A 21,082-nucleotide genomic window follows, 5' to 3' on the forward strand; every position below is an offset into this window, starting at 1 on the left:
TTCAATTTCTTTCATAAGCTTCTATAGTTTTCAGAGTATAGATCTTTTACCTCTTTAGCTTAAAATTTTTTTTTAAAGTTTATTTATTTACTTTGAAAGAAAGAGAAAGAGAGCATGAGTGGGGTAGGGACAGAAAGACAGGGAGAGAGAATTCTAAACAGGCTCTACACTGTCAGTGCAGAGCTCAACACAGGCTTACTCACAAACTCACAAACAGGCTCACTCACAAACTCAACACAGGCTTACTCACAAACTCACAAACAGGTGATATCATGACCTGAACCGAGATCAAGAGTCGGCCTCTTAACCAACTATGCCACCCAGGCACCCCTACCTCTTTAGTTAGGTTTATCCCTAGGTATCTTATTGTTTTTGGTGCAATTGCAAATGGGATAGATTCCTTGATTTATTTTTCTGCTGCTTCATTATTGGTGTATAAAAATGCAACAGATTTATGTATGTTCGTTTTACATCCTGTGACTTTGCTGAATTCATGTATTAGTTCTAGCAATTTTTTTGGTGGAGTCTTTCAGGTTTTCTACCTAGAGTGTCATGTTGTCTGCATATTGTGAAAGTTTGACTTCTTCCTTGCTGATTTGGATATTTTTTATTTCCTTTTTTTGTCTGATTGCTGAGGCTAATACTTCGAATACTATGTTAAATAGTAATGGTGAGAATGGACATCCTTGTCTTGTTCCTGACTGTAGGAGAGAGGCTCTCAGTTTTTCCTCATTGAGGATTATATTAGATGTGGGTCTTTCACATATGGTATTTATTATGTTCAGGTATGGTTCATCTATCCTTACTCTGTTGAGTGTTTTTTATCAAGATTGGATGCTGTATTCTGTCAAATGCTTTTTCTGCATCTATTGACAGGATCATATGGTTCTCATCCTTTTTTTTTTCTTTTCTTTTTTTATTAATGCAGTGTATCACATTGATTGATTTGTGAATATTGAACCAGCCTTGCAACCCAGGAATAAATCCCACTTGATCATGGTGAATAATTCTTTTTATATACTGTTGAATTAGATTTGGTAATATCTTGTTGAGAATTCTCGCTTCCATATTCATGAGGAAAATTGATCTATAGTTCTCCTTTTTAGTGGGATCTTTGGTTTTGAAATCAAGGTAATGCTGGCTTCATAGAATGAGTTTGGAAGTTTTCCTTCCATTTCTATTTTTTGGAACAGTTTGAGAAGAATAGGTATTACTTCTTCTTTAAATGTCTGGTAGAAGTCCCCTGGGAAGCCATCTGGCCTAGGACTCCTGTTTGTTGGGAGATTTTTGATTACTGATTCAATTTCTTTGCTGGGTTTGACCTGTTCAAATTTTCTATTTCTTCCTGTTTCAATTTTGGTAGTTTGTGAGGAATTTGTCCATTTCTTCCAGATTTCCTTGTTTGTCGGTATATAATTTTTCATAGTATTCTCTTATAATTGTATTTTGGTGGTGTTGGTTGTGATCTCTCTTCTTTCATTCATGATTTTGTCTATTTGGGTCCTTTTTTTTTATATTTTTGATAAGTCTGGCTAGGGGCTTATCAATTTTGTTAATTCTTTCAAAGAACCAGCTCTTAGTTTCATTGATCTGTTTTACTGTTTTGTTGTTGTTGTTGTTTGTTTGTTTCTATATCATTTATTTCTGCTCTAATCTTTATTATTTCCCTTCTTCTGCTGGCTCTAGGCTTTATTTGCTGTTCATTTTCTAGCTACTTTAGGTTGTGTCTTTGGGACCTTTCTTGCTTCTTAAGATAGGCCTTAATTGCTATATACTTTCCTCTTAGGACTCCCTTTTCTGCATCCCAAAGGGTTTGGACTGTTGTGTTTTTATTTTCATTTGCTTCCATGTATTTTTTATTTCTTCTTTAATTTCTGGTTAACTCATTCATACTTTACTAGGATATTCTTTAACTTCCATGTATTTGAGGTCTTTCTAAATTTTTTCTTGTGGTTGACTTCAAGTTTCAGTGTTGTGAATTGAAAATATGCATGGTACAATCTTGACCTTTTTATACTTGTGTAGGGTTGATTTGTGACCCACTTTGTGATTTATTCTGGAGAATGTTTCATATGCACTCAAAAAAGAATGTGTATTCTGCTGCTTTAAGATGAAATGTTCTGAATATATCTGTTAAGTCCATCTGGTCCACTGTGTCATCCAATCCAAATCCATTTTTGTCTTGATGATATTCTGTTTAGGTGATCTGTCCATGGCTGTAAGTGGGTGTTAAAGTCTTCTACTATTATTGTATTATCAATGAGTTTCTTTATGTTTGTGATTAATTGATTTATATATTTAGGTTCTTTCAAGGTGGGGGCATAAATATTTACAATTGTTAGCTCTTTTTGATAACTAAACCCCTTATAATGATATAATGTTCTTCTTCATCTCTTGTTATAGTCTGTGTTTTAAAATCTAGTTTGTCTGATATAAGTATGGCTACTTCTGCTTTCTTTTGACCTCCATTAGCATGATAGATGGTTTCCCATTCCCTCACTTTATTAGCACCATGCTCTAACCAACTGAGCTCACTGGCCACCTGCTCCATTCCCTCACTTTAATCTGCAGGTGTATTTAGGTCTAAAATGAGTCTCTTGTTGGCAGCATATAGATGGGTCTTTTTTTTTTTATCTTTTGATTGAAGCATTTAGTCCATTTACATTCAGAGTGATTATTGAAAGATATGGATTTAGTGCCATTGTCTTGCCTGTAGGGTTGGTGTTTCTGTTGATGCTCTTTGGTCCTTTCTAGTCTTTGTTGCTTTTGGTCTTTTTTTTTTTTTCTTCACTCAGAGAATTCACCTTAAAACTTCTTGCAGGGTTGGCTTATTGGTCACAAACTCCTTTAATTTTTGTTTGTCTGGGAAACCATCTCTGTTTCTATTTTGAATGACAGCCTTGCTAGAGAGAGTATTCTTGGCTGCATATTTTTTCCATTCAGCACGTTGAATATATCTTGCCACTCCTTTCTGGCTTGCCAAGTTTCTGCAGACAGATCTGCTACAAACCTGATCTGTCTTCCCTTGTAGGTTAAAGACATTCCCCCCAACCCCCCTGCTGCTTTCATAATTCTTTCCTTGTCTGTGTATTTTGTGAATTTGACTATGATATGTCTTGGTGATGGCTGGCTTTTGTTGAATTTCACAATATTCTCTGTGCTTCTTGGATTTTGATATCTGTGTCCTTACCCAGATTAGGGAAATTTTCAGCTACAATTTGCTCACATAAGCCTTCTGCCCCCTCTTCTCTCTCTTCATCTTATGAGACTCCTATGATACAAATGTTATTATATTTTAATAAATTGCTGAGTTCCTTAAATCTGCCTTTGTGATACCTGACCTTTGTTTCCCTCTTCTTTTCAGCTTTATTATTTTCCATAATTTATCTTCTGTATTGCTAATTCATTCCTCTGCCTCGTCCGTCCTCATTTTTATGGTCTCCATTTGAGTTTGCATCTTGGCTACAGCATTTTTAATTTTCACCTGATTAGATTTTTGGTTCTTTTCTCTCTGCAGAAAAGGATCCTGTGGTGTTTTTTTTCAAGCTATGCATTTTTTTTCAAGCTCAGCCAGTAACCTTATAATCATTGCTTTAAGTTCTAGTTCAGACATCTTATATCTGTGTTGACTAAATCCCTGGCCATCATTTCTTCCTGTTCTTTCTTTTGAGGTGAATTCTTCTGCCTTGTCATTTTGGAGGAAGAAAAAAAAATAAGAATAATAGAATGAAATAAAAATTAAAAAAATTTAAAAAATCAAATAAAGGAAGCTAGATCCTAGGTGTGTTTTAGTCTTCTTGTTAAGAGAAGCTAGATATAAAGAAGAGAAAAGAGAAAAGAAGAGAGAAAAAAACTAAAAATTAAAAAATAAAAACAAATTTAAAAATGGGAACTATTGCTCCCTCTGTATCAAGAAACAACGGAAAAGAAAAACAACAACAACAAAAACAAAAGTAGAAGCAACAAAAATAAAAACAAATTAACAAGCAAACAAAAACCCAAATGAAGCTAGATCCAGTTTTCCCTAGAGGTGAAACTTTGTAGCAGTCACTAAGTTCATGGAAGGGATTTGTTCTGGTCTTCTGGGGGAGGAGCCTGCGGCTCTGATTCTCAGGCTTACTCACTCTAGTGGAGATGTGCCTGGAGGGCACAGTGGGGCAGGGCTTGGTGTAATAGCTTCATTCTTCAGTTGGTGGCACTGTTTAGCTCACTGGGGTCTATCAGTGTTGGTGGGCTAATGGTGAAAATGACTTGGCCCCACTCACTACTCTCCAGAGTGGGAAATTTGTGCCCTCACAAATGAGCAATCAGTCACCCCTCTTGTGTTCCCTGCTTCCAACAGCTCTCTGCCTTTCCCACGTCTGTGTCTGAGCTGTCTCCGTACTAGGTGGCACCTTTCTCCAGAGTTTTATCTCAGATGTGGCTGTGTTTCTAAACTCCACAGTTCAGAGACCCCCACAGTTTGGACCCTCCGTGATCTTCTGGGGGAGGGTCTTGCCACACTGTGACCAGGGCTGGCTTGTCCCAGGAAATGGTTGTGCAACCATGCAGAGGCAACAGCTCAGAGTTTATGGTAAATCACAACACACAGCCAGTGCCAGGGTTTGCTGCCCTCAACCAGTGTCTTTTGTTCCTATATGGGTGAATGTGGTTGCTTGATGGTGCCCTCTGTCTTTTGCCTGCGGAGAGGCCGTATCACCTCTACCAAATGCACTCTAAGTAGGGGAACCACTTCTCCCTGTGCAACCTAGGGGATCCTCACACTGTGTTGCCCCCTACTGGAGCTCCATCTTTATTCCTTACAGGAGCACCACCAGGGCCTGACCTCTGAAACTTCAGACTCTGTGCCCCACTGTTTATAAAAACTGGCAGTATTAAAACCCTCTCCTTTCCCCCCTGTTAATGGTTTTGGAGAACTGCTCTCTTTCCCCTTCTGTTTTTCTTCTCTCCATGAAAATGGCTCCCTCCCCTCTGTTCACCTCTGCCAATTCACCTCTGCACCGCACCACATACCTGCTGTGTTCTCTCCCTCAAATTATGCAGATTGTTCTGTTAATCCTCAGATTGATTTCCTAGGTATTCAAAATGGTTTCTTGTTGATCTAGCTGTGTTTGAGGGTCAAGACAAACCCAGGGTCCTTTTACTACTCTGTCATATTAACTCCTCCTCTCCATTAATTGATTTTTATGTGTTCAACCATTTTTGCTTTTCAGAGATAAAGTCAACTTGGTCATGGGATATGATCCTTTTAATGTGTGGTTAAGTTTAGTTTGCTAGTATTTTGTTGAGGGGTTTTTATATCTATGTTTATTAGAGTTATTGGACTATAGGTGTGTATGTGTGTGTGTATGCATGTGCGTGTGTGTGTGTGTGAGAGAGAGAGAGAGAGAGAGAGAGAGAGAGAGATGTCTTTGGCTTTGGTAACAAGGTGCTAAAGCCTTCAAAAATTAATTTGGAAGTGTTTTTTCTTCAAGATTTGGAACAGTTTAAGAAATATTGGCATTAATTCTTCTTTAAATGTTTGATAGAATTTACCAGTGAAGCCATCTGGTCCTGAGGTTTTCTTTGTTGGGAAATTTTGCATGACTAATTCAATCTCCTTACTGGTTATCAGTCTATTCAGATTTCCTATTTCTTCATGATTCAGTTCTTGTAGATCATGTGGTTCTAGGAATTTATCCATTTCTTCTAGGTTACCCAATTTGTTGTTCATAGTAATGTTTTATGATTCTTTTATTCCTGTAGCATCAGTTTTAATATTTCCTCTTTCATTTCTGATTTTGAGTCTTTACTCCTTTTTCTTAGTCTAGCTGTGAATTTTGTTTATCTTTCTAAAAGACCATCTGTCAATTTCATTGATTTTTTAAATTGTTTTTCTAGTCTTTTTTTGCTCTTATCTTTATTCCCTTCCTTCTGCTGACTTTGAGCTTAGTGTGTCCCTTTTTTTCTAGTTCCTTGAGGATAAGTTTAGGCTATTTATTTAAAATCTTTCTTAATGTAATCTTTCTTTTTTAATGTAAGCATTTATTGCAATAAAATTCTCTTTTAGTACTGCTTTTGTTGCATTCTATAGGTTTTGGTATATTGTATTTTCATTTTGTTTGTTTCAAGGTATTTCCTAATTTCCCTTTTAATTCCTCCTTGACCTAATGATTGTTCAGGATTGTATTATTATTCAATTTCCACACTTTTGTGAATTTTCCAGTTTTCTTTCTGTTATTGACTTCCTTCCACTGTATTCAGAAAAGATACTGGGTGTGATTTCAAAATTCTTAAATTTGTTGACACTTTTTGTGTGTCCTAACGTGATACCTCATGAAGAATGTTTCATGTTTACTTGAGAAAAATGTGTATTCTGGTTTTTTGTGTTTTTTTTTGTTTTGTTTGTTTTTTTGGAGGGGGTGGAATGTTCTGTATAGGTCTGTTAGGAGCATTCAGTCTGTAGTGTTGTTTGAGTCCTTTGTTTCCTTATTGACATTCTGTCTGGATGGTCTATCCATTGTTGAAAATGTAGTTGAAGTCTTCTACTATTATTGCGTTGCTATCTATTTCTCTCTTCAGATCTGTCAATATGTGCTTTATATGTTGAGGGGCTCTAGCATTGAGTGCATATATGTTTATAATTGTTATATTTTTGTTATGAATTAGCTTTTTAATTATATATCAACCTTTTTTGTCGCTTGTAACAGTTTTTGATTTAAACTCTATTTTTTTCTGATATAAGTACAGCCATCTGTACTCTTTTGGTTACCATTTGCATGGATTATCTTTTGCATGGAATATTCACATTCAGTCTACATATGTCTTTAATTATGAAGTGAATCTCTTGTAGGCAGCATATAGTTGGATCTTGTTTTTATTTTATCTATTTAGCCACTCTATTTCTTTTGATTGGAGAGTTTAATCTATATATTTTTATTTTATTAAATGTTTATTTATTGTTGAGAGAGAGCGAGAAAGAGAGAGAGAGAGAGAGAGAAAGAGAGGCAGAGAGAGAGGGAGAAAAAGATGATTTGAAGTGAGCTTTGCACTGACAGCAGAGAGTCCAGCATGGGGTTTGAATTCATGAACCGTGAAATCATGACCTGAGCTGAAGTCAGATGTTTAACCTACTGAGCCACCCAGGCGCCCCAATATATTTATTTTTAAAGCAATTATTGATAGGTAAGAACTAACTACTACCATTTTGTTAATTTTTTTTCTGTTTGATTTGGGTTCTTTTGTCCCTTTTTTCCTACTTTACCATTTTCCTTTATTATGGTGACTATAGTGATATGCTTTGATTCCTTTCTTTTTTTCTTTTATGTATCTACTATAGATATTTTCTTTGTGGTTATCACAAGGCTTACATAAAATATTTTATAGTTAAAACTGTCTATTTGAGCTGATAACAACTTAACTTCAATTGCATACAGAAACTCTACACTTTTACCTCTCTCCTCCAATTTATGTTTTATGGGTATTACAATTTACATATTTGTATATTGTGTATTTGTTAATACATTCTGTATTTATAGTTATTTTAGTACTATTTTCTAACTTTTGTGCAAGAGTTAAAAGTGATTTACACAACCCCACTACAGTATTACATTATTCTGTATTTGTCTGCATATTTACTTTTGTTAATGAATTTTATACTTTTGCATGCCTTCAATGTTTATGTGTAATATATATATATAGTTTCAACTTAAACAACTTCATTATTTATGTTTATGTGTTATATATATATATATATATATATAGTTTCAACTTGAACAACTTCATTAACTCCATTTAGCATTTCTCATAAAGCAGAGTAGTAATGAACCCCCTCAGCTTTTATTGGTCTGGGAAAGTGTTTATTTCTTCTTCATTTCTAAAGGATGGTTTTGTTAGATACAGTTTTCTTGGTTATCAGTTTTTATCTTTCAGTACTTTTAATATATCAGCCCATTCTTTTCTTGCCTGAATTTTTCTCCTGAATAATTTACTGATTATCTTCTGGGGCCTCCCTTGTATATGAAGAGTTACATTTCTCTTCCTGGTTTCAAAATCTTCTCTGTGTCCTTGACTTTTAACAATTTGATGGTAAAGTCTTTTAATGTAATCTTTGGATTCACCCTTTTTGGTTCTTTTAAGCTTTATGAATCTGGATGTCCATCTCCTTCCCAAGATTTGGGAAGTTTTCAGCCATTATTCCTTTAAGCCTTATGCTTCTTTCTTTATCTCTCTCTTTTCCTTCTGGGATTCTCATAACGTGTATCACAGTTTTATTGATAGTGTTTCATAATTCTCTTAAGCTTTGTTTTTCAGTTTTTTAAAAATCCTTTTTTCTTTTTTTCTTCTGAATGCATAATCTCAAATGATTTGTCTTCAAGTTCTCTGATTCTTTCTTCTGCTTGATCAATTCTGATGTTCAACTTCTTAGTGAATTTTTAAATTCAGTTATTGTATTCATCAGCTTTATGATTTCTGTTTGGTACTTTTCAGTATTTTTAAGTCTCTGTTGATATTCTCATTTTGTTAATGTATTGTTTTTCCAATTTTGTTTACTTGTCTATCTTTGTTCTCTGGTAAGTCATTGAACTTCTTTAAGATTTTTTTTCAGGCAAGGCATAGGTCTCCATTTCTTTAGAGTCAGTTACTTTCTGGGGGTTTATTTTGTTCTTTGATTATGTTGTGTTTCCTGATGCTTCATGTTTTCATAGTCTTGCATTGGTGTCTGCATATTTGAAGAAACAGCCAACTTTCCCAGTTTTTATAGACTGGTTTGACTGAGAAGACCAGTCTTCTCTGCCATCCTGGCTAGAGATTCTTGGCCTTTGTTTTTAGCTGCCCTAGGTGTCCAATCTTTCTTTTTCTTTCAAGAACCCATAATCTCTCAGTCTCTCTGGTGTCTGAGTATGTCACTTCCTTCAGAGCTCTGTGTGAGGTGAGGCAGAAACCAGCCCCTTGGGAAGTATGGGATGTTGGATTCAAACTCAAATCATCTCTCTCCTCTAGAGAAAAATCCTCTTTCGTGTGCCTTTTCTGAACCTCATAGATCTGATCTGGCTGCAGGAAGATGCTTTTTGTTCTAACTGACCCAGGGGTCTGAACTCTGCCAGTTCTTTCAGCAATCTCTGTGTGAAGTAAGACAGAAACCAGCTCTTAGAGAGTGCCCTGAAAGTCAGCAGTAATCTGGAAGCCTGGGGAAGTTGGATGTTCACCCCAATCTCTCACTGTTTTCCCAGGAAAGAGTAAGATCTCTCTTGGCACTGAGCTGTGCTTATTTAGGAGAAGAGCTGACCTGGGTAGAGTGAAATTTCTCTTGCCTATTTCAGTGTGTCTACTTTCATGTTTTACATATCTACATACTTCAATTTTTTAACTGGATTCTGGACTTCTTATAAAGGTATTTTGTTTCTTATACAGTTGTTAAATCAATGTTTCTTGTGGCGCGGGGTGGGGGTGTGGATGAGAGCTAGGGCTCCTAGGACTCTCAGTTCCATTATTTTGCTGCTGCCACCTTTCCCCCCTTTTATTTCTTGGCTTGTTTCACTGGTTACCACCTCTACTATAATGTCAAATAAAAGGGGCAAAAATAAGCATCCTTTTCTTATATCCGATCTTAGGGAGAAAACATTAAGTGGAATGTTAGCTGGAGGTTTTTCATGCATGTCCTCTAGAAGTTTGAGGAAGTTCCCTTCTATTCCCAGTTTTCTAATGGTTGGGTTATTCTCCCTACTCACTAGTCCTTTAACAGCTGAACTTTGGGCTTCTTGCTTTGTATGAAGGTTCATGCTTGACTTGTCATTTAGTGCAGACCTTGATTTCTGCCTTTATGTGAGACTTATTGCATCTGAATTTCTAGGGTTTTAGAGATGGGCAAGTGCCCTTAGGAAAACCTTGAGTTTGAGCACCTTTATAAAAAAACATTTTTGGCTGGATCCTGGGAAGATGGCGGCATAGGAGGACGCTGGGCTCACCGCGCGTCCTGCTGATCACTTAGATTCCACCTACACCTGCCTAAATAACCCAGAAAACTGCCAGAAGACTAGCAGAATGGAGTCTCCGGAGCCAAGCTCAGAGGAGAGGCCCATGGAAGAGGGTAGGAATGGCAGCGAGGCGCGCTACACGGACTGGCGGGAGGGAGCCGGGGTAGAGGGGCAGCCCGCTGGCCAAGCAGAGCCCCCGAGTCTGGCTTGCAAAAGTGGAGGGGCTGGACAGATTGTGTTCCGACAGCAAGCGGGACTTGACATCTGGAAGGTTATAAGGTAACAGCTCTGCTTGGAGAATGGGAGGGCTGGAGGACAACAGGAGGGAGAGTTGTTGAGCCCCGGACGACAGAGCTCAGCTTGGCAGGGAACAAAGGCGCTCGCCAGCGCCATCTCCCTTGCCCATCCCCCAGCCAAAATCCCAAAGGGAACCAGTTCTTGCCAGGGAACTTGCTTGCACCACGCAAACACCCAACACTGTGCTTCTGTGGATCCATCCCTCTGGCGGGTCTGACTCCCTCCTGGTGCTGCACGCCCCTCCCAAAGCGGATCTCCAAAGGAAAAGCGAGCTGAGCCTGCCCCTCCCACCCCCCCCCCCCCCCCCGTGCACCTTGATGATCCACCCTAGCTAATACGCCAGATCCCCAGCACCACAAGCCTGGCAGTGTGCAAGTAGCCCAGACGGGCCACGCCACTTCACAGTGAATCCTGCCCCTAGGAGAGGGGAGGGAAGAGAAGGCACACACCAGTCTGACTGTGGCCCCAACGGTGGGCTGGGGGCAGACATCGGGTCTGACTGTGGCCCCGCCCACCAACGCAAGTTATTCAAGACAGCACAGGGGAAGTGCCCCGCAGTCCCACACCACTCCAGGGACTATCCAAAACGATGAAATGGAAGAATTCCCCTCAAAAAAAGTCCAGGAAATAACAACAGCTAATGAACTGATCAAAAACGATTTAAACAATATAACAGAAAGTGAATTTAAAATAATAGTCATAAAATTAATCGCTGGGCTTGAAAACAGTATAAAGGACAGCAGAGAATCTATTGCTACAGAGATCAAGGGACTGAGGAACAGCCAGGAGGAGCTAAAAAATGCTATCAATGAGCTGCAAAATAAAATGGAGACAACCACGGCTTGGATTGAAGAGGCAGAGGAGAGAATAGGTGAACTAGAAGATAAAATTATGGAAAAAGAAGAAGCTGAGAAAAAGAGAGATAAAAAAATCCAGGAGTATAAGGGGAAAATTAGAGAACTAAGTGATGCGCTAAAGAGAAATAACCTACGCATAATTGGTATTCCAGAGGAGGAAGAGAGAGGGAAAGGTGCTGAAGGTGTACTTGAAGAAATAATAGCTGAGAACTTCCCTGATCTGGGGAAGGAAAGACCCATTGAAATCCAAGAGGCACAGAGAACTCCCTTCAGGCATAACTTGAATCGATCTTTTGCATGACATATCATAGTGCTACTGGCAAAATACAAGGACAAAGAAAATTCTGAAAGCAGCTAGAGATAAACGTGCTCTAACATATAAAGGGAGACCCATAAGACTCATGACCCATCTCTCTATTGAAACTTGGCAGGCCAGAAAGGAATGGCAGGAGATCTTCAATGTGATGAACAGAAAAAATATGCAGCTGAGAATCCTTTATCCAGCAAGTCTGTCATTTAGAATAGAAGGAGAGATAAAGGTCTTCCCAAACAAACAAAAACTGAAGGAATTCGTCACCACTAAACCAGCCCTACAAGAGATCCTAAGGGCGATCCTGTGAGACAAAGTACTAGAGACATCGCTACAAGCATGAAACCTATGGACATCACAATGACTCTAAACCCATATCTTTCTATAATAACACTGAATGTAAATGGACTAAATGCACCAACCAAAAGACATAGGGTATCAGAATGGATAAAAAAACAAGACCCATCTATTTTCTGTCTACAAGAGACTCATTTTAGACCTGACGACACCTTCAGATTGAGAGTGAGGAGATGGAGAACTATTTATCATGCCCCTGGAAGTCAAAAGAAAGCTGGAGTAGCCATACTTATATCAGACAAACTAGACTTTAAATTAAAGGCTGTAACAAGAGATGAAGAAGGGCATATACTAACCACAGGGTCTATCCATCAGGAAGAGCTAACAATTATAAATGTCTATGTGCCTAATACAGGAGCCCCCAAATATATAAAACAATTACTCACAAACATAAGCAACCTTATTGATAAGAATGTGGTAATTGCAGGGGACTTTAACACCCCACTTACAGAAATGGTTAGATCATCTAGACACATGGTCAATAAAGAAACAAGGGCCCTGAATGATACATTGGATCAGATAGACTTGACAGATATATTTAGAACTCTGCATCCCAAAGCAACAGAATATACTTTCTTCTTGAGTGCACATGGAACATTCTCCAAGATAGATCACATACTGGGTCACAAAACAGCCCTTCATAAGTATACAAGAATTGAAATCATACCATGCATACTTCCAGACCACAATGCTATGAAGCTTGAAATCAACCACAGGAAAAAGTCTGGAAAACCTCCAAAAGCATGGAGGTTAAAGAACACCATACCAAAGAATGAATGGGTCAACCAGATAGAGAAGAAATTAAAAAATATATGGAAACAAACGAAAATGAAAATACAACAATCCAAACGCTTTGGGATGCAGCGAAGGCAGTCCTGAGAGGAAAATACACTGCAATCCAGGCCTATCTGAAGAAACAAGAAAAATCCCAAATACAAAATCTAACAGCACACCTAAAGGAAATAGAAGCAGAACAGCAAAGACAGCCTAAACCCAACAGAAGAAGAGAGATAATAAAGATCAGAGCAGAAATAAACAATATAGAATCTAAAAAAACTGTAGAGCAGATCAATGGAACCAAGAGTTGGTTTTTTGAAAAAATAAACAAAATTGATAAACCTCTAGCCAGGCTTCTCAAAAAGAAAAGGGAGATGACCCAAATAGATAAAATCATGAATGAAAATGGAATTATTACAACCAATCCCTCAGAGATACAAGCAATTATCAGGGAATACTATGAAAAATTATATGCCAACAAACTGGACAACCTGGAAGAAATGGACAAATTCCTAAACACCCACACCCTTCCAAACCTCAATCAGGAGGAAATAGAAAGCTTGAACAGACCCATAACCAGCGAAGAAATTGAATCAGTCATCAAAAATCTCCCAAAAAATAAAGAGTCTAGGACCAGATGGCTTCCCAGGGGAGTTCTACCAGACGTTTAAAGCAGAGATAATACTTATCCTTCTCAAGCTATTCCAACAAATAGAAAGGGAAGAAAAACTTCCAGACTCATTCTATGAAGCCAGTATTATTTTGATTCCTAAACCAGACAGAGACACAGTAAAAAAAGAGAACTACAGGCCAATATCCCTGATGAATATGGATGCAAAAATTCTCAATAAGATACTAGCAAATCGAATTCAACAGCATATAAAAAGAATTATTCACCATGATCAAGTGGGATTCATTCCAGGGATGTAGGGCTGGTTCAACATTTGCAAATCAATCAATGCGATACATCACATTAATAAAAGAAAAGATAAGAACCATTTGATCCTCTCAATTGATGCAGAAAAGGCCTTTGACAAAATTCAGCAACTTTCTTAATAAAACCCTCGAGAAATCTGGGATAGAAGAAACATACTTAAAGATCATAAAAGCCATTTATGAAAAGCCCACAGCTAACATCATCCTCAATGGGGAAAAACTGAGCGCTTTTTCCCTGAGATCAGGAACACGACAAGGATGTCCGCTTTCACTGTTGTTGTTTAACATAGTGTTGGAAGTTCTAGCATCAGCAGACAACAAAAGGAAATAAAAGGCATCAAAATTGGCAAAGATGAAGTCAAGCTTTCACTTTTTGCAGATGACATGATATTATACATGGAAAATCCGATAGCTCCACCAGAAGTCTGCTAGAACTGATACATGAATTTAGCAAAGTTGCAGGATACAAAATCAATGTACAGAAATCAGTTGCATTCTTATACACTAATAATGAAGCAACAGAAAGACAAATAAAGAAACTGATCCCATTCACAATTGCACCAAGAAGCATGAAATACCTAGGAATAAATCTAACCAAAGATGTAAAAGATCTGTATGCTGAAAACTATAGAAAGCTTATGAAGGAAATTGAAGAAGATATAAAGAAATGGAAAAACATTCCATGCTCATGGATTGGAAGAATAAATATTGTCAAAATGTCAATATTACCCAAAGCTATCTATACATTCAATGCAATCCCAATCAAATTGCACGAGCATTCTTTTCAAAACTAGAATAAGCAATCCTAAAATTCATATGGAACCACAAAAGGCCCCGAATAGCCAAAGTAATTTTGAAGAAGAAGACCAAAGCAGGAGGCATCACAATCCAGACTTTAGCCTCTACTACAAAGCTGTCATCATCAAGACAGCATGGTATTGGTACAAAAACAGACACATAGACCAATGGAATAGAATAGAAACCCCAGAACTAGACCCACAAATGTATGGCCAACTAATCTTTGACAAAGCAGGAAAGAACATCCAATGGAAAAAAGACAGTCTCTTTAACAAATGGTGCTGGGAGAACTGGACAGCAACATGCAGAAGAATGAAACTAGACCACTTTCTCACACCATTCACAAAAATAAACTCCAAATGGATAAAGGACCTGAATGTGAGACAGGAAACCATCAAAACCCTAGAGGAGAAAGCAGGAAAAGACCTCTCTGACCTCAGCTGTAGCAATCTCTTACTTGACACATCCCCAAAAGCAAGGGAATTAAAAGTAAAAATGAACTACTGGGACCTTATGAAGATAAAAAGCTTCTGCGCAGCAAAGGAAACAACCAACAAAACTAAAAGGCAACCAACGGAATGGGAAAAGACATTTGCAAATGACATATTGGACAAAGGGCTAGTATCCAAAATCTATAAAGAGCTCACCAAACTCCATACCTGAAAAACAAATAACCCAGTGAAGAAATGGGCAGAAAACATGAATAGACACTTCTCTAAAGAAGACATCCAGATGGCCAACAGGCACATGAAAAGATGTTCAACGTCGCTCCTCATCAGGGAAATACAAATCAAAACGACACTCAGATATCACCTCACTCCAGAGTGGCCAAAATGAACAAATCAGGAGACTATAGATGCTGGAGAGGATGTGGAGAAACGGGAACCCTCTTGCACTGTTGGTGGGAATGCAAATTGGTGCAGCCACTCTGGAAAACAGGGTGGAGGTTCCTCAAAAATAGACCTACCCTATGACCCAGCAATAGCACTGCTAGGAATTTACCCAAGGGATACAGGAGTACGGATGCATAGGGGCACTTGTTCCCCAATGTTTATAGCAGCACTCTCAACAATAGCCAAATTATGGAAAGAACCTAAATGTCCATCAACTGATGAATGGATAAAGAAATTGTGGTTTATATACACAATGGAGTACTACGTGGCAATGAGAAAGAATGAAATATGGCCCTTTGTAGCAACATGGATGGAACTGGACAGTGTTATGCTAAGTGAAATAAGCCATACAGAGAAAGACAGATACCATGTTTTCACTCTTATGTGGATCCTGAGAAACTTTACAGAAACCCATGGGGGAGGGGAAGGAAAAAAAAAAGAGGTTAGAGTGGGAGAGAGCCAAAGCATAAGAGACTCTTAAAAACTGAGAACAAACTGAGGGCTGATGGGGGGTGGGAGGGAGGAGAGGGTGGGTGATGGGTATTGAGGAGGGTACCTTTTGGGATGAGCACTGGGTGTTGTATGGAAACCAATTTGACAATAAACTTCATATATTGAAAAAAAAAGAAAAAAAAATTTTGTGTACTATACGTAATTTACATATATATGCATACATTTCCATATTTTTGAGACGTTTTTCATTAAACAATTTATCTTAGCTATGTTTCAGTGTCAGTATAGATCTACATTATCACTTTAAATGCCTTTGTATTATTTAATGTATGAATAAACAATAACTTATAATTTGAATTCCCTCTTTTTGAACATTTAAATTGTTTCAGAAATTTTAGTATTATAGGCAACACTGAAATGAACATTTTTATAACTGTTTTTGATCACTATTATTACTTGTTTTTTTGTGGGGCTTGAACTCATGACCGTGAGATCAAGACCTGAGCTGAGATCGAGTCAGATGTGTAACTGACTGAGCCACCCAGGCACCCCACTTACTATCATTCCTTTAAAAAAATTCCTTGAAGATTTGTTGGGTCAAAAAATATGCACATTTTAATGTTTTTATTAAGTATTGCCAAATAATACTCCAGAAAATGTGTACCATTTTATTCTTTCACTTGCAGCATGTGAAAGGGCATTTTCTTCACATTATGGAACAATGATGGGGATTTTTAAATTTTGCCAACAAAACAGGTGAATAGTAGTGTCTCCTTGTTATTTTAATTTTCATCTTTTTTATTAGTAGTGCAAGAGAGCATTTTTATATCTATTAGCCACTATAGGTTTTTAAAGTTGAAATGGCCTTTAAGGTTAATTTAATCAAATGGTTTATTTTATAGATTAGTAAATCAGGATCCTGAGATTTTATCTGAATTAATTTGATTCATCTCATGTCACATATTGTACAAGTGACAACAGCAGTTCTCTAAATTGAGGCTTCTGACCCCAAGTCCAGTGTTCTTTTTCCTACCTTAAAGGCCACCAAATTACAGCAAGAGGCCAATTTGGTTTGCCACCTGTCTTTACATGGTATGTGAAATAAAAATGGCACTTATATTTTTAAATGATTTTTAGAAACTTAAAAAGAACATTTCAGGGTACATAAAAAGTATGCAGAATTAAAATTTCAACACCCATAAATAAGTCCTATTGGATTGCAGCCACACTTATTCACTTATGGTTGTCTGTGGCTGGTTTTGTGCTACAATGACAGATTAATTGCAACAGAAATTGTATGACCTCCAAATCCTAAAATATTTGCTATCTGGCCATGCACAAATTGTGGACTCTTTTTCTATACCACACATTGTCTTCACTTTCAGTGAAGCCAAAAGAACAAATTCCTAATTGGGCCTCCAGAGGGAGACATTGAGGAGGGTCTTCAGTTAGGGTTCTGTTTGTTTTGAGTCATACCAGACACTAATGATTTTATATACAACTCATGTATATTTCAAAACTTACTCCTATATTCAAAGGCCATATAGCTCAAAATAAAATATCCATGAGAAACATGTGTAATGCTTTAGAAAAGCAGCTTAAAACCCCACTACGATGATGGAAATCAGGCTGCATTGCTGTTTAACAGATGGAGAGGAGGAAGTGAGTTTGGGGTGTCATTGAGGGATGGTTTGTAGAATGTTATGATCAAGTTTTGGAGGTTGAGAACTTAAAGTCCACGTCTAGAATCAAGCTGATCTGGGTCTAATCCTGACGCTGCCATTTAATACTTTAATCCTGACGCTGCTGGTAGTAAATACACAGTTCCATTGAGCCTAATTTTTTCACATCAATAATATTCCATACATTTAAATATATAGGCCATCTGGAACATAAGGTGATTTTCTCATTTTACCAATAAAAAGATTTCTAAAAACTTGAGTATGTTTTTAGGAAAGTAAATGAAATAGTCAAATATCTACCTGTAATAGTTTATTAACATAGTTTCAGACATTTTAAATCTCCTATATTAGATATATTAATTCAAAAGTAGTACTTCATTAATTCTCACACTTTAAGAAATAATTTTATTCAAAGTTTTCATAAATGGCTTTAATTTAATGGAATTGGCATCAACTAGAGTTATTTTTTGAGTTATCTAACACAGTTTTCAGGAGCATATACTCTTACATTCATTATGTTGTTTGATATACAGTACCTTTGAATCTTAGTGTGAAGCTGTTCTTGGAAATTTTTTCCAGGCTACAGTTTCTCATTCACATGCTAGGATGGTAGATGGTCCTTTACACGTTTGTGATTTCTGCCATCTAACTACTTGTTAGATTGTTTCCTATTTTTTTTTTTAATTTCTGTAGCTGGAGTGGAGGGCTACAACAGCACCTGGCTCAAAGGGACCCAAACCATCTCTGACAAAATTCAAAGGGCAGAGAGATGAGTGAAACCAGAAAGGAATGCATTTCTGTGAGGCCAACACCAAGAAGACAGTGAACTGATGTCTCAAAGACTGTCTCCAAAATGCTGAAAATACTTCCAGGTTTATATAAGAAAAATGTGGGACAAAATCAGTGGGTACCAATGTGCAGGTGAGTAGTAAAGGTCAAGTTGATCACTGTCTTGGGGTCAATCACACAGGGTCTTGCTGGCTCAGGCAGTGCTTATTGCTTGAGGTGGCAGTTTGGTTCTCATCACCAGGATGCTCTGCCTGCAGGATATTTTGCCTGAGTTAAGAAACAAACTGGAAAGAAGAACTTACTCAGTTAGGAAGTACAGACTGAGGTCAAAATGGAGGTAGTTGAAATCCTCTTTCATTTAGCAATAATTGTATAGTTGCACACAGTTTTTAAAAATGATACAGAAGGATCCTGTGTCCCTTTACCCAGTTTCCTCCAAAATGGGAACACTTTGCAAAACTATGGTACAATATCATAATAAGAAAATTGACATTGATACAATCTACTGATCTTATTCAGATCTCCCAGTTACACGTATACTCATGTGTGTATGTGTGTTTACCTCTATACAATTTTATTACATATAAGTTTGTGTGCCCACCATCATAGTCAAGCTACAGGACTGTTCCATCACCACAAGATTACTTCTGGTTGCTCTTTTATAGCCATGCCCACCTCCAACCACTCATCAGCTATTCTCTTTGGCAACCAATAATCTGCTATTTCCATAATTTTGTTACTTCAAGAATGTTACATAAATGTAAACGTACATATGTAAACTTTTGGGGTTGACTTTTTTCCCACTCAACATAATTTCCTTGAGATTCATCAAAATAATTATCTGTATCATTAGTTCATCCCTTTCTACTGTATTTTTTAAAAATTTTTAAATGTTTTTTTTTATTTTTAAGAGAGAGAGAGACAGAGAGCAAATGGGGAAGGGGCAGAGAGAAGGAGACACAGAATCCGAAGCAGGCTCCAGTCTCTGAACTGTCAGCACAGAGTCTGACGCGGGGCTTGAAATCATGAACCATGAGATCGTGACCTGAGCCAAAGTTGGCTGCTGAACCCACTGAGCAACCCAGGCTCCCCTATTCCTTTTTACCATTGAGTTGCATTCTACAATATGGATTTATCACAGTTTATTTAACCGTTCTTCCACTGAAGGACATCTGGGTCGTTTCCAAAATGTAGCTTTTATAAATAAATTTGCTCTGAACATTCATGATCCACTTTTGTCTAAAACAAGTTTTCATTTTAAAATGATCTTTAGGGGCTCCTGAGTGGTGCAGTTGGTTAAGCATCTGACTTTGGCTCAGGTCATGATCTTGTGGTTAGTGGGTTCGAGTCCTGCATCGGGCTCCGTGCTGACCCCTCAGAGCCTGGAGCTTGCTTCAGATTTGGCGTCTCACTGTCTCTCTGCCCCTCCCTTGCTTGCGCTCTCTTTCTTTCTAAAAAATGAATAAACATTAAAAAATTAATAAAATGATATTTAGAAGGTTATTGACTACCAACATTTGCAATTTTGAGTTCATGTCCCCAAGGAATTTATTCATTAATTCCTCAAATATTTATTATTTTCTATGTACCAGGTAGTGTTCTAGGTGCAGAATACATAGGTAAACAAAGTTCCTGTTTTCTTGGAGTTTACATTCTAGTGAAAAGTGACAAGCCACATATATGTATATAATTATTATAATTATAATTATAATTATTAAAAGGGTGCTACTTTTTTTGCTTCTCCTCCTCCTCCTCCTCCTCCTTCTCCTCCTCCTCCTCCTTCTCCTCCTCCTCCTCCTCCTTCTTCTTCTTCTTCTTCACCTGATCCTATCAGTTGACTTGTAGCCATCCACAACTAGTATTAGTTGGGTCTCTTCTGGCTCATGTGTCTTCTCTAAGCAGTAGTTTTTTATTCAAAATAAAGTTATTGAGAGAACACCAGGTAATGTGAGGGACTTCATAAGTTTAGTGAAGGCAACTTCCTTTTTTTTTTTCTGAGGGAAGCTTTGAGACAAAGTATTGCCTTATATTTAGGCTGATGCTGTCTTGTCTTGCAATATTACTATGATAGAACCCCATAGAGCTAATGCTGCTTTGGGGGATGAGAGTGTGTGTCTGTTGCTGTTGTCCCCATTTAAAGGAAATTGCTTTTGATCTTCCTTACTGCTAGGGTTTAAAAGATTGCACTTTAAATGCAACTTTTAAAAGTTACCAGAAGCCATGTTAATCTGTTCCAGTAAAGATATCATCAGTAGCTTTGATTAAGTCTACTAATTGGTTAAATTTACAATTTACAGTGTGTTGTCATCTGCTTTAATCCATCTGATTTCTATAGGGCCATATAAGTAAATTACACATGGATATGGCGACAACCACCTTTTTGTATCCTTATGTCTTTGGTGGTGATGCCAATCTCTGCAATTCTTTTTGACATGAAGTTTTGCCTTTGATTTACCTTCTTGGGAGGGGGACTCTAAGAGTGGGAACAGTTTTAAGAACTTATACTTGGTCCTTATTAACAAAATGACCCTTACTTTACAGGACAGGGAAGCAACATGAGAGTCTTGTTAGTTTTGAATATACTCAATCACATTTATGCACTCAGTGGCCAAAGAACTAACCATAAGTTCCCTGTGAGATGAAACTGGCTGAGTGTTCCATATATCATCTGACATTCATAAGCTCCCACTCTGAATGGGAGGCCATAATGGTATTTTGTGTCCTTGGTATCTGTGCTGGCTCAGATGCTGTATTTAGTAGCCCTCTAAAGATTTGGTTATTCTCCTTTCTCATCTTTTGTGCTGTGGCCTTTTGTGTAACTCTGTTACCTTGATAATGAAATCCTGGGCTTGTGGTCTGTCCTGCAGCTACAGAAGATAAGGGTATCTTTAAACACTGCCAGGGCTGCTGTCTGACTTTCACAGGAAGACTTGAGTTGATAGACTAACCCGAACCTAACATTTTTTTCAAAACTTCT

This window comes from Prionailurus viverrinus, chromosome B1 (genome assembly GCF_022837055.1).
Source record: "Prionailurus viverrinus isolate Anna chromosome B1, UM_Priviv_1.0, whole genome shotgun sequence".
Taxonomy (NCBI): domain Eukaryota; kingdom Metazoa; phylum Chordata; class Mammalia; order Carnivora; family Felidae; genus Prionailurus; species Prionailurus viverrinus.